The sequence below is a fragment of the Camellia sinensis genome, chromosome 9, assembly GCF_055761805.1.
Source record: "Camellia sinensis isolate YWXY chromosome 9, ASM5576180v1, whole genome shotgun sequence".
NCBI lineage: Eukaryota > Viridiplantae > Streptophyta > Magnoliopsida > Ericales > Theaceae > Camellia > Camellia sinensis.
The window spans coordinates 146,535,868-146,550,229 of record NC_138969.1 but is presented as its reverse complement, the minus strand read 5'-3'; the positions used below and the strand labels follow the sequence as shown (position 1 = coordinate 146,550,229).

The following is a 14,362-nucleotide window of genomic DNA, read 5'->3' as shown; positions in this document are numbered from 1 at the left end:
GTCTACATACCTGCATCAGAACATAAATTACAATCAGATTCACCAAAATAAACATAAATTGAAGAATTTGTAAACTTAATTTTCTTAATCACTTGATTGCATTTATTTATTTTTAATTGTTTAATTTTTTTGGTAGAGGTGGTTAGAGTTTTGCTCCTGACACAAATCTATGATTTAAGTTACAACTTTACTCCTTCAATAGTATTTAAACAAAAACTAGGGCTAAAATTTTTGTTTTCGTCCAGAATTGAAAAGAAGCTTTAAAAACAGTTTAGGTTTGAACAGAAGGCTCTGTTTAAGGGATTCATTACATTTCTTTATTTATTATTTTTCCAAAAAAAACGAAAGCCCATCAATATAAACTTTAAGCCTATTGTTGACAATTGTAATTGAGCTCTATTGTTGACAATTGTAATTGAGCTCTCTTTAAAGAGGACCTACAAAAATTTTGTTGTGTTATAGAGATTAGGCTATCAAATCCCAAGGATTTTAATATCGAAAATGGCAAGCATGATAAAATAACTTACTCGAAGTAATTGCCCTGGAAGAATGTAGAAACCCGGAAGAAGAAGATAATACAGCTGCTGGAACGCCAGTTGCATTCTGTGATGAGATCATTTGTAAAGACCGAGAGACAACTGGAGGCAAAGAACATCTTAGATGTGTAAATTAAAATAAATAAATAAAACCAATAAAAGAATAATTTTATTGAAAACAATACATACAATGCCTTCTAAGGATGTACAGACGTCTATAAAGCTTACTTCAATCTGATTTATTCATTTTTCGAGGAGACTTTTTATTTTTTGGTAGATATTATAGGAGTTACATTTTAGGGAAGGGATTTAGTTTTGGGGTTCTTGTGTCTAATTAATTTTTTTTTCTTTTGCTGTACAGGGGTGACACCCCCTTGGTGTCCATCTGATACAGTTCCGTACTTATTCATAAAAAATAAAATACAATGTAATACCTTCTGACGATTAGTAATATCACTCAAGGAAACATTTGAAGAATTCCCAGGGGGTGAAATTGGTTTTGGGAAAATGCCTGAAGTGGAATGTGCTTTATGCCTGTCATCGAGTAAACCTTGGTGTATTTGTTGCACCGGGAGGGAAGAAGAGAGTTGCTTCCCATGCTGTGAGGACCTAGGTCCCACTAACTGCCACAAGGAATCAGGCATCTAATGTAATAAAAACAAAAAATAAAAACAAAAACACGAACCGCTAGAGAATGCTTCACTTAATAAACTAAAGCAGCTCAAGCACAAAAAATGAGAATACAGAACACAGAGGCACTATCTTCTAAAAGTAAGAATACATGCAACCAGACATATCCGAGGCAAAAAACTATACACAGAAAATGGGGTCACTGAAAACAACTTGGTACGGCATGGCAGACTCCAACTAATAGCACAAATACAAAGCAGCACTTTAAAGATCATTTAATCTTCTACATGCTCAAGAATTCCCCAATCCTAAAATGTATTTCAAGAAAAATTAACAGCTTGATTGGAAACAAATTATTGATAGGGAGTATGACGACAACCCTACTTATTGGTGTAGTCATTGGTCTTATTTGCAATGACTGGCCACCTCAACTCAATCTACAAAGGACATGGCTGTACATGAAGATACAGAGATATATATGTTGTGTGTGTGTGTGTTTTCTTTTTCTCAGTTATCTTATATGTCTTTTACATAAGAATTTAAGAAGATCAGGTTGAATTTTCTTGTAACCCTATTTGACTAAGTAAGATAATTGCAAGTACATCCATTCTTCATAATACCATAACAATTTTATAGAACATCATAATAAATTAAAAGAACAAGGCTCTTTTATTGAAGCCAGCTATGGCTTCTAGCACTACTGGCGACAAGAAAAGGAGGCGGAGAACAAGAAGGGATAAATTCAACACAATAATAGTTCAACTAAAGTCAATCCAACAAGAAATAAATTTATCAAACTAATTGGTGTTTATGGGGTCTAAATACATTGCATGGGTCAATAGAAGAAACTAATTTTAAAATAATGGACATTAAGAAAATTTCATGAAAAAGAATAACAAACAATGAGCTGCAACAATTCTTTCCATTGATATCACAACTCTTAACTGTAATAATCGATCAAATCCCTGCACTTTAAAAAGGACAAAGCACAACTGTTCAATCAAATCATGGTCTATCTTACAACAGGATCATTATGGTTTTGACAAAAAAAAATAGTCCAACATCAATGATGTAACACATTAGCAAGTGATTGTACTAAAATAATAATCAATTTACATAGCATAAGGTAGGACACCTCAAAGGTCAAATATATTAGCAGGTGATTGTACAAAAAGCAAATATATTTTAGCCATTCAAAGGTCAACCAGAATTGTCAACTAAGTTGGTCAACCAGAATTAAGGTAGGACACCTCGATTGTAATTTAGTCGTTCCGATAAGAAATAATCACTTAAATTGCAAATTGATTGTAATTTAATCGTTCTTGTTTCTACTTGTGAAGATTGAGCCAAAACTGAAGAATCCTGGTTGTTCCCTATCAACCATGCAATGATAATTATGGTCAAACATGGCTATTTAAGCACAATCCTATAGGAATATAAATAGAACATAGGAATTAACACAGTGTAAAGCTATAGCATTGAATATTTTTGAAATGGAATTACCTCAACATTTCTTAAGCTGAGTGCGCTATCAACATCATCTGTTGTCAACATTTCTTAGCATTGAATATATATATATTAATTATGGGTCCTTGTGAATGTTGACTTGATGTTGTGTAAGATAACTCTTCACAGTTTTCTTCAAATGAAAGTAGAAAATTTAGGAGCCCTTTCACAAAATAAAACGTATCTGTACATAATGCAATAAGGGAAACTGATGACCACAATATTTGAAAAAATAATTAAAAAACATGTAAGAAAAATACCTATATTCACAATGCTCAGGCCATGCACAACGAACTTTTCCATAATCCCAATAACAGTCATCTTCCCTCAAAGGTCACGCTTAGCTGTTCCATGTAAAATTTAAGAGGTAAAACAATTTAATGAAACAAAAAGAACTAAGAAAGAAGAGATCCACCTTTTGTAACAAATTTTGATTTTGAATCAGGATAGTTATCATGCCACATCTCAAGCCACAATTCCCGCATTAGAACTGGAGATCTAACAATGTGCCTGTGATTTGCTACATGAAAGCAATTCCAACTAATTTTAAAGTGCCGTTATGATTGATAAAGAGAAGAAACAAACTAGAGTAAGAAAAGAACTAGATCTATCTATATGGGTCTTAGTTCTTTCCTAATGTTTAAAATTGTGAGGAAACTATAATACGGTCAAATGTTTGTGGGCTGTGGTATAATCTGTAATGCTATTACTCAGATGAAAGGAAGACAAAGAAGCTTTTACAACATTTTATAGTTTAAGGTCCCAAACTATGAGATATGCTTTCTAGATAGGGCGGAGTGAAGCAGGAGGGTAAGAGAAAATGAAAATGAGCAGAGATGGTTCTAAAACAGCATGTCAAGTTTAAAAAATGAGCATACTAATAAACTAAAGTCAGTTGAAAAATGATCATTCTCCAAAGAGTGACAAAATAAACAATTTATTTTCAAATTACATGAAGCACAAACAAACAATTTACCAAAACATGTCCAATTATGTTTGTAGGTTGCTCATAGTAGACTGGCACTCTTCTATGCCCTTTCTCCAAAATTAAATTCATCAGCTCCCTATTAGATATCAAGCATCATCATATATATGATCAAAACAAAGTTAAAAAAGACTTCAAGTAAACCTTCTATTCAAAAGTTTTCCAAAGCATGCAACACCTGTCAAGCTTGGCATTGATATCAACAGCAAAAGTGTCAGATATGGGAGTCATGGCATCACTGGCTGTTTTCTCAGTAAGCCCAAGTGCTCCAGCAATAATTGTTGTCTCATCATGTGTGAGTTCTCCACCTTTTCCAGCCTGTTTACAGGTAATCAGAAGACTATCAAGTCACAAGATAAAACAGAAGGAAAAAGAAGCTCTTTGCAATGGAGTTTGAAGTGAAAAATAAAAATGGGATAACATTAACTTCGGGAGACGTTTTTATAGACGAGAAAATTAAAATTCCTGCAAGCAGCACATTTTGTAGGAAAAAGGGAGGAGTATTGGATGGATGTTTTAAGGATTCCTCAATTGGAGACCTTTTTTTTCTTTTGGGTGTGGGTGGGTGGGTGGGTGGGAGGGGGATGGACCAAATTGCATCATAAATAAAATAAAAATAATGTCGTTAGTTCGTAATACTTTCACAAATGTGTCTACTTACCTCATTACCATGCAAATCAACTAGTGTTTTCAACTCAACTCTACGGAAAAGTGCTACATGTCCATGTCCTAGCAGAAAATCTAATAGCTGAAAATCACAGACAATAAGGGTAGCCAAGAAGACTAATTAGAAAGACCAACCAATGAATTTGCTTTAAATAATGCAATGCAATAGTGCTGAGCAAACACAAGTACCTTGCTTATTGGATATGCTACAGGAAAACAAATTCAAACAAGAACGCGGACAAATGGGGCTACAGCTGCACCAATAGCCAACCCATGTCTAGAACAAACAGATTGTGGTATAATCTGTTCACACAGACTAGTAGTAATTAGCACATGCAAATTCACCATGCTGATTTAACCAGGAAAATTGAAACATCATGATGCGAAAAATAGATTTGAGTTTTCTAAAAGCACTTCTTTAGAAAATGTATCCATGCTACAAGAACATAACTCAAGTTTTCTAATAAGCACTTTTTCTATCAGAACAGATGGGCAGACACATTCAGATGAATTCAGACTAGCATTTATTTATATTAAAAAAATATATAGAATGGCAATTAAACAGAAGAGAGAATACATATAGAACAGAAACTCTTCAACTGCCTTCTCTCTAAGGCTTCCCCCAATTCTTGATCCTTCTCTGCACAAACGAAAATCAACAACCAAATCAACATTGTCCTTTCATAATGAAAATGCTGAAAATGAACCAGATTTTTAGAAGAAAATTTGTCTATCACTACAACTCCTTCAAAACACTGATTGTAAACCCAAACACAACACTAAAAATATAGAAAATAAATTATTATTTTTAAATATTTTGGGAATAATTACCAATAAATGTAAAAGCGATGATGATCGAGGCTTCAATCAATGCATCGCCATAGCCCTAATGCGGGAATCAGGTGATGCTCACCTTAGTAGACGATGGTGTTCGCTCCCCTCGCCGGTGCAGATGGTGGCGGCGATGGCGCTTCGAAATCAAGAGAGAGAGAGAACTTCGAAATCAAAATCGAAATCGTCAATCGCTTAGAGATTGGATCTGAGATGAATCCCCAACCGCTCTGAGATTGGATCTGAGATAAATCACCAATCGCTCTGAGATTGGATCAAACGGGGCTGCAGAAGGTTGATTCGATCGGTTGATTCGATCGGTTGAGAGAGATTAGGGTTTAGAGAGGGTTGTGAGAGAGAGAGTGAGAGTGAGATCGATCCAGAGAGTGAGTGAGAGAGTAAGCGAGTGTTTTGGGTCCTTGACCCAAAATAAGACATTTGAAGAGAGAGAGAGAGAGAGAGAGCGCGCGCGCGTGGGAAAGTTGTACATTTGCGCGAGGGAGAGTTGGACATTTGGAGGCGCTTTAACACGCCCTCTCTTCTAAAAACGGTATCGTTTTATTTTTAAAAAAATGTGGCGCTTATCAAACGTGGTAAAATATTGAAAAAGATGACGTTTAAAAAAACGTCGTTAAATGAACGTCGTTAAATCTCATTTTTCTTGTAGTGAACTCATATTTTTAAATATTGTGTATGTTGCATGTGGCCCCACATTTGTTAATGGTGTTGTGCATGTTCTCTCATTTGGTCATCCCTAAATAACCCATACATTCTATTTTATGCATTTTTCTCTCAAACCCATCCACTAAAAACACTATAACTAACAGAACTACAAGGGCAGAGAGAGAAAATACCTGCAACGTTCCACCCAAGATTGAGAGAGAAAGAGAATGCAATTGAGAGAGAGGAATTCCATAGGTGTTGTTTGAAAGTGGGGAACTTTAATTTATTATGTTTTTAAATTCTATTTTAGTTTTTATATTTCGAGAGTTGGGTCTAGTGACTTTTTGTTACCCAATCCAAGAGAAATTTGGGCAATTATCAGTAGTAGGAACTTAGGTAATTATTTTGAAATACCGAGTAGAGTTCGGATCCTCTACTGTGTTACCCTGCGGTGGTTTCTGTAGCACCGTAAAACGACGTCGTTTTGGAGCAAAATTTAAAAAAAAAAAAAAAAAATGCAGAACTAGAGGAAGAGAAAGAGGCGAAGAACAAAGAAGAATCTGATATATATATATACATACATACATGCATATTAACACTTTGAACATCCATATTTACCTGTTTCTCTCTCTCTCTCTCTCTCCGCCGTCTGATTCTCCGGCGTCTACTTCTCCGATTCTCCGCCGCCCGATCTCTTCCCACAACCCCCTACTTGATTCTCTCTCTCTCTCTCTCTCTCTCTCTCTCTCTCTCTCTCTCTCTCTCTTCTGTTTGATGTTTGTTTGTATTTGTCAAATTTGAAGTTGGAATTTGAAGGTTAGTAAAGTAAAAAAATTACAAGTTTGTTTTTATGCATTTTGAGAGGAGAGAGATTTGGATTCAATGTGAAAAATGGGCAACTTAAAGGTGTGAAAAAGGAGACGCTTAAAGTGTTTGTTAATTTGCAGCCAAGAAAAAGTTTTAAAGGTTTGAAAAAAGGAACTGAGAATTGAAGAAGAAGAACAAATAGTCAAAAAATTTTCCTTTTCTCTTTGATTTTAGATCTCAAATCTTTCATAGAGATTTTGAAACTTCGTTTTTCTTCATAAACCCTGCCGTTGGTGGCGAGACCGATGAACCATTTTCTTCTTCCCCTCTTTCTCTTCCTCTGGTCCTGATTTTTCCTTCTTTTTTTTTTTTGAAATTTTGCCCCAAAACGACGTCGTTTTAGGGCGCCGCAGAAACCACTGCAGGGTAACATGGTAGAGGATCCGAACTCGACCGAATAACCCCATTATGGGTAAACTATCAATAGCTCCTAATAGTTGGACTTAATTCTCATTAAGTCCTATTAAAAATAAGTCTTGGCAAAATTGTCACTAAAAATAATTTTTTTGTGACAATTTTTTATATATGTCGCTAAAAAATGACGATTAGTGACTTTTTTTTGTCATGATTTTTATAAATTGTCGCTAAAACTTACAATTAGTGACTTTTTTTATGACAAATTTTTCTCATAGGACCTATTAGACAATAAACTCACTTACTAGGACCTACACATAAGTGCTCCAAACATTATTTACGGTCTTACTATTTGGACATGGAGCAGCAAAGGAAGGATGGAGGATGGATTCCAGTGGTAAAACAGAGAGAAAGAAAAGCAAATCAAGATAGGTGGAAAAGAAGGTAGAATAGCAGGTTTGTGCATTCTGTTTGTGGATAACTTACCTGGTTCAATGGAACCACGAAGTATGTATGCTTTGTTTATAAAGTTTGGAGTGGTAAAGGATGTATTCATTCCACAAAAGAGGAGGAAATCAACAAACACAAGGTTTGGGTTTGTACGCTTTGATTGTCCTGTTGCAGCCAATGTAGTAGAACAAAAGCCTGCACCCTCAAATAGAAAATCTAATCTGATGGAAGTTAGAGACAATATCTTGAGTTGAATAATCCACCTCCATATGCACTTTAACCAAAAAATCAATTTGCAACATCACCTTTTCAACTAATACTTCAAAATTAGGTTGGACCCCATTAAAAAGAAAATCATTTCTCATTTTCCAAACAGACCACAACACAATTAAGGGTACTATCCTCCACATTTTGAACAACCAACTTTCCAATTTGCCACCTGACCACCAATGAAGAAGGTCCTTGATTGATCTAGGAATTGCCCAGGATTATTGGTTCCACCAACTTATGATTTTTGACCACAGCTTCCAAAACAGTGGACAAAACAATAGCACATGGTCTACTGATTCCACCTCTGTTTTGCAGAATACACACAAAGTGTTGGCAGTAGCATCTAATACCCCAATCCTTTGAAGAAAGATTGAAGCTTTAACTCTGTCTCTCCAAGCTAGCTGTGGACTCGCCTTTTTCTCGCACCGCACCTTTTGGAAAGGGTTTGAAAAGAAAGGCCTCACAGTTCGGACTCCCGCGGTTTTGAATCTAGTCTCACAAGTACAATGTGAAACTGATAAACACCAAAGAGTCCAATCCGGCAAATCTTTTTGGAAAATTGATTTTAAGTCAAATAATGCCAAAGTTGAACCGCTTTGCCAGATTACAGAGTCGCCATCTAAATATTTTATTTTTGAGGAATTTAAGAAAACCTGACTCGTGCCAAAGGCCACGTGTCCGTCATCACCAAAGTTGTCTCGACTCGGGAACTTAGGTATGAGAGGGAAAGGGCCTGAAATGAGCACCTCCACTCGTTCGATCAAAGATCGACCTCTACTAATCATGATATGCTATTTTATAAACATTATGTGTTCTTATTCCGGTTATTAAACTAGCTTTACTATGTGACGCACACAAGCAAGTATAGACTAGTTTGCTCAATTTGGAACAATTCAACTCATGTTTGTTTTCGAAAATGGTTTGAATTTGCCACATTCAAGTGTGCTTAAAAGATGCGGATTTGCCATAAAACATGATGGGCTTAAAACAAGATTTGCCACTTCGTAAAGTGGGTTTAAAACTCACATTCGTTGAACTGTTCTAATTCAAGCAACAAAGCCTTCATCCATAGGCATTCATGCTGTTTAGCAGTTAAGCACATAGCCCCATGGCAAGCATGCGAAACATGGCAACATTCACACTTATGCAAATATGCTAAAGCGTAAAAACTCACCTTGTACTTCAAGTCAAAACAAAAACTAGTTAGAAAGATGCATGATCCTAACTATGTAAGATGCCTAATGCAACACATGCAATAATGTCATTAATAGGCTCGGCTACTAATATGGCATATGAATTGATTTGAAAAACATGCGATTAAACACATATTCAAAGAAGTATTTGAAATTGCAATGCAGCTTGAATAATGCGCCAAGCCTCGGTGCATGCAATACGAATGAATGATGCAAACATGCAAGCATAAGGTATGCTAATCGAAAATGTCCCTACACTAACCATCGAAAGCAGTTAAAGAAAAGGGAGAAAGACGTGGGGTTGGAAGACATGCACACACGCACGCACACTTATTACAACATTACGCCCTCGCGAAGGAGGGTCCGAATAAATAAGCTAACTAGCTACGCTAATTAAGCTAACTATTACAAACAAAAAACTAATTAACTATTCTAGCTAATTATTATTACAAACCGAATTGAATAGCTAGTTAAATTAATTAATTATTTATAACACTTGAATTGAACTAGCTACTATAAGCTAATTAAAGCAATCAAAAGGCCTCGAGGGCGAGGGACGCATGCATGTTCGATTGGCTTCCTCTCGAGAATCCACCGCCTTGCCATCGGATACCTCTGTTTGCATTTGTTTTGACGACTGAAAATTACACCAACTTCCAGCACACCTCTGCTCTACCTCAGGAACACACTGAACAAACTTTTCATTGATGGCCGGTTGACTACAATTGGTGGCTGTCAGCCACTATTGGCGGCCGGTCGGCCACCCCTTTCTTGGACTTCTCTTTTTTTGCTGCAACAGAGAGCAAATATAGGTAAAGCAGTGTATTCTCAAGGAGTATGTGTACTATTACCCTCCTTATCATTACACAAAGTCAAAGGAGTGTAATTCTTGGCTCCAAAACCACCAAGCAAGCATTTTCAATGCATGATGGCCAAAGAACCAAGAAGTACACCTTTATTGTATACAAAAACAAGACTCAAGACCATCACCTTATCATGTGTGATCAAAGACAATGGAGACTAAGGAGATTGGCTCATTTCATCACTTTGAGTATGAAATGCTCCAATCTTCCTTGCCTCTTTTACTTGTCTAATTTGTTTACTCATTTTACATTACCGATTAGTCCTTTAATCGATTAAGTCCAAGGTGAGTGTCCTCCAAAGAGAAAGAAGTGTCAACCAAGGGATGATTTAAGGCAAGAGAGAGGTCATGCTGTTGGTTAGTAGAAACCCTCAAAAGAGGATTAAAACCATTAAGCATAAACTCTATCTCAAGCTTAAGGGATCCCAAACTTGAAACAACTCTCAAAAGCAATTGAAAGAGTGGAACAAATGAGTATGTGACAAAGATTATGATGCTGAGATTACATGCAAAATAATACTACAACATGCAAGCAACTCAAGCATTTCATGCTTAAAGCAAATAATGAGCTAGTGAAGACCATTACACTATAGGCATGCAATACAAAGCTCAAAAGGTACAAACACTTCAAAATAGTCCTAAAACAGTCTAAAAGGAGTCCTAAAACATGTTTGAATTAAGCTAAAGATAGCCAGAATAAGAGGCTAAAACATAGCACAAGCTAGACTATCAAGCACAATTGCACTACAAGCATACAAAGCAAGCCTCAAGTGCTCCATCCAGTCCAAAACAGAGCCAAAACATGCCAAAACAGAGCTTGAAACTTGCTTGAATAAAGCTAAGCTAGAAAATCAAGCTAACATGTAAAGCAACCTAGGCATGGAAGCAAGACAGAAAGAAGGGAGGCTAACTCCTCCTATTTTGGACTTCAAAAGTTGATTTTTACCATTGAAATAACTCTGAATTTCAGTGGTTAAAAGGGCCAAAAATGTTGGTTTAAGGGTGGTAAGAAATGGCACAAAAGGCTTTACAAGCCAAAGAGCAAAAAAAGAAGACAACCCCTTAACTCCCCAAGACTTAATCTACCATTTTCAAACCTCAAAAACAGAGCTTTTTGTAGTTGAAAAACCAGGTCAAAATAGTACACAAGATAGTAACACAAGTTATGCAAGACAATTTTAAAAGGTTAGTCTTATACCTCTTGAAGCACAAGACAATTTCAAGCACAAATTCAAGCTCAAAACCCTTTCTAAGGCTCCAAGAAGACCTCCTAGAACCTCAGCTCCAAGGTAGTCAAGATTGATCAAGGGTCTATGTGCAAAAGTGTAGAGAAAGCTAACTACAAAACACAAAATAAGAAGAGAGAGAGAAAATTTTGATTAAAATTGTCTAACCCTCCAAAATGGGGGAGAGATCCCGCTATATATAGAAAAACAAGCTTAGAGCTTGTATTCATCCCTCCATACACATGTATGGAGATGCACTTCATTGAACAACAGCTGGCACAACTGACAAACAAATATCTGAAAAAGGAGAAAAATAGCCGTCGGCCATAACCAGTGTTCGATCGGCCATCAATGTGGCCGACCGGCCACCACTGATGGCCAGTACGTACAAGCCATGGCCGATGGACTATAGGGATGGCCGGTAGGGCACCCTCTCCTCCAGACTTGAAACAACAAGCTCTTGGTCCACAACCAAGCACAAAACAGAAAAGTTTAGAGGCTCGAAGGCAAGGCGCTCGACCGAGAACTTCAGGCACTCAAAATGAACACAAGCATACGAAACCATCGAGTGTTCAAACGATGACGTCCAAGTCTCGAGGACGGTCAAAAATGGGGTGTCTACACTAACCAATCGAAAAATTACACTTTTTGGGTAGCTATATTTTCCCACAACCCTTTAGGTAATTTCAGACTTGGTCCTTTCGATTTTACCCACCACTTCCACACAGAGGCCCACAGAGCACTACCTTGAATTATTACCTTCATACTCATGTCTAATTGGAGGAGATCCCTCTAGCATACCATTCAATCTCTTTATCTCCTCCTCTTCCCAAGCTAGAAGTTGTCTTCTGAAATTAAGCTGTCACACCCCTAAGTTACTCTTCTTGGCATACATCTGTTGCAAAGACTCCTCTTTCTCAATGGATAAACTATATAATCTGGGAAATTCATCCCTTAGACATATGTTACTAAACCAAGCATCTTACCAAAACTGAATTCTCTTCTCATTTCCAACATTTATTTTAAAGTTACCAGCATAGAACTCTCTCAAACCCTAATTTGTTGAAGTAAGAAGTAAATCTTGCCATATTACGGAGACCACTCCTGTATGAGTTACTGCTGGTATCGAACACCCCCTACTCTTCCATACTTTGAGCACATCACAGACTTCCACAATGTTTTGTCTTCTCTACCATACCTCCACTATCATTTTAGTAACAAACAGTTATTCACTTCACTTAAATCTCTCACCCCCAACCCTCCTTGAATTTTGCTTTTGGTTACCTCTCTCCACTTGACTAGATGCACTTTTTTTTTACTGTCAGATCCACCCCACAAGAATGATGATTGAATCTTATCAATAGCCTTAACTATTCCTTTAGGCATTTTAAAAATTGAAAGGATATAGGTTGGCAAGTTTGAAAGAGCTGACTTGATCAAAGTGAGTCTCCCAACATAAGACATAATTTTCCTCTTCCAAGAAAACAACTTCTTCTTCCTTTCTCCACAATTGGCTGCTAGGTGCTTCTCCTCCTGGGATTGGCCCCTAAAGGCAATCCTAGGTAGTTGTTAGGCAATTTACTAGTAAGGCAATTCAGGATTCTAGCAAACTCCTTAGTTTGATCTTCCTAGAAGCCCACCCCACATACCACACTTTTGTGATAGTTTATTTTTGACCCAGACATCACCTCAAAACACCTTAATGCTCTCTTTATGTTAATAATTTCCACCTCATCACCTTCACAGAATATGACAGTGTTATCAGCAAATTGTAGATGTGAGATTCTCAATTCATTAGGGCCAATAGTAGCACCATTAAATAGTTGTTTCTTCTTAGCCCTTTCCTATAAAAGATTTAAGCCTTCTGCTACAATGTTAAACAAAAAAAGAGAGAGAGGATCCCCATGCCTTAACCCATTTTTTGGTTGGAATTCTTCAGTAGGTGAACCATTAACCAATACAAACACCATTGTTGTAAAGAAACAAGTCTTCATCCACCCTAGCCACATTTTCTACCAAAACCTAGATTTCTTAACATTGAAAGTAAGAATTCCCAATTTGTTGAATCATAGGCTTTCTGAAAGTCTAATTTTATGATAACACCTTTCTTCTTTGATCTTTTCCACTAATCAACAACTTCATTTGCAATTAGCACCCCATCTAAGATATATGCCTGCCACTCACAAAAGTTGTATGTACCTCACTAATCACTGATGGTAGAACCTTTTTTAATCTTCTAGATAGCACCTTGGCCAAAATCTTATATTCTAAGCTTACCAAACTGATTGGTCTGTAATCCCCCAAGCCTGTAGGATTATCCCTTTTAGGAATTAAAACTATGAATGAGTTGTTCACTCCTTTTGAAAGCTTTCCATTAGAATGAAACTCATGCATTAGTTGAACTATCTTCCCTTTCATTAATTTCTAGTACTTTTGAATGCAAGATAGGTTAAAACCATCTAGTCCAGGGACGTTATTCTCATCACAGTCCTGTACTGCTGCCCAGACCTCTTCTTTAGTAAACAATACTTCTAAGGTCTCTGCTACCTCAGAACCTATGGTGGAAAAGGGGCCTAAAAGTTTGGGCCTTAAGCTCTAATTTTCTGAAAACTGCTTTCTAAAGTAGCTAACAACTGTTTGCTTAACCTGGTCTAGTTCCTCAAAGCTCACATCTTTCACTATGATTGAATCTAGTAGGTTCTTCCTCTGCCTATTGGCAGCCACGAGATGAAAGAACCTAGTGTTTTGATCATCATTTCAAGCCCACACCAATCTGGATTTTTGATGTTACAACCTCTCCTTATTTCTACTAAGTTTCCACACCTGGCTTCTTACCTCTTTTATTTTCTTTATTTCCAAATCTTGTAGGGGCCTTGGCTCTGCGTTCAGATCCCACTTATGTACCTCCTCTTCTGCTGACTTCAGTTGATTGTCTACATTTCCAAACACCTCCTTGTCCATTTCCTTAGATGAATTTTTAGATTATAAAGTTTTCTCATAAGTCTGTAACCATCCCACCCTCGTACTTGTGTTTCCTCCTAAGTCTTTGTAACTTCAGGCATGAACTTAGGATGTGATGTCCAAGCATTAATAAACCTGAATGGTTTAGGGCCCCAATCCCTTTCGTCCTCCTTAGTTAAGATTGGACAGTGGTCAGAAATTGTTCTAGGTAAAACCCATTGCTTAACGGAGAACCTTTCCAGTCATTGGGAGTCTAACAAAAATCTATCAATCCTACTCTAACTATCTTCATCCAATGCATTACACTAATGAAGTTTCTACCTAACATAGGCAAATCATTCAACTCTAATTGTTCAACAAAC

General features: G+C 36.8%; 1 long non-coding RNA gene and 1 pseudogene across 2 annotated transcripts; both read right to left on the bottom strand.

Moving 5' to 3' along the window:
* Window positions 1–2,041: 2,041 nt before the first annotated feature.
* LOC145798786 (uncharacterized) lies at window positions 2,042–3,391 on the bottom strand. 2 transcript variants are annotated; one of them, XR_014340413.1, is made up of 4 exons: window positions 3,088–3,391; window positions 2,933–3,016; window positions 2,670–2,856; window positions 2,047–2,539 (listed from the first exon to the last, which is right to left on the bottom strand). It is a non-coding gene; the product is annotated as an uncharacterized LOC145798786 (long non-coding RNA). The 2 variants fall into 2 exon arrangements; XR_014340412.1 differs by having other exon boundaries at window positions 2,042–2,539; window positions 2,933–3,391.
* A 39-nt stretch (window positions 3,392–3,430) lies between these two features.
* Window positions 3,431–14,000, bottom strand: LOC145799803 (DUF21 domain-containing protein At2g14520-like; annotated as a pseudogene).
* Between the last annotated feature and the right edge of the window lie 362 nt (window positions 14,001–14,362).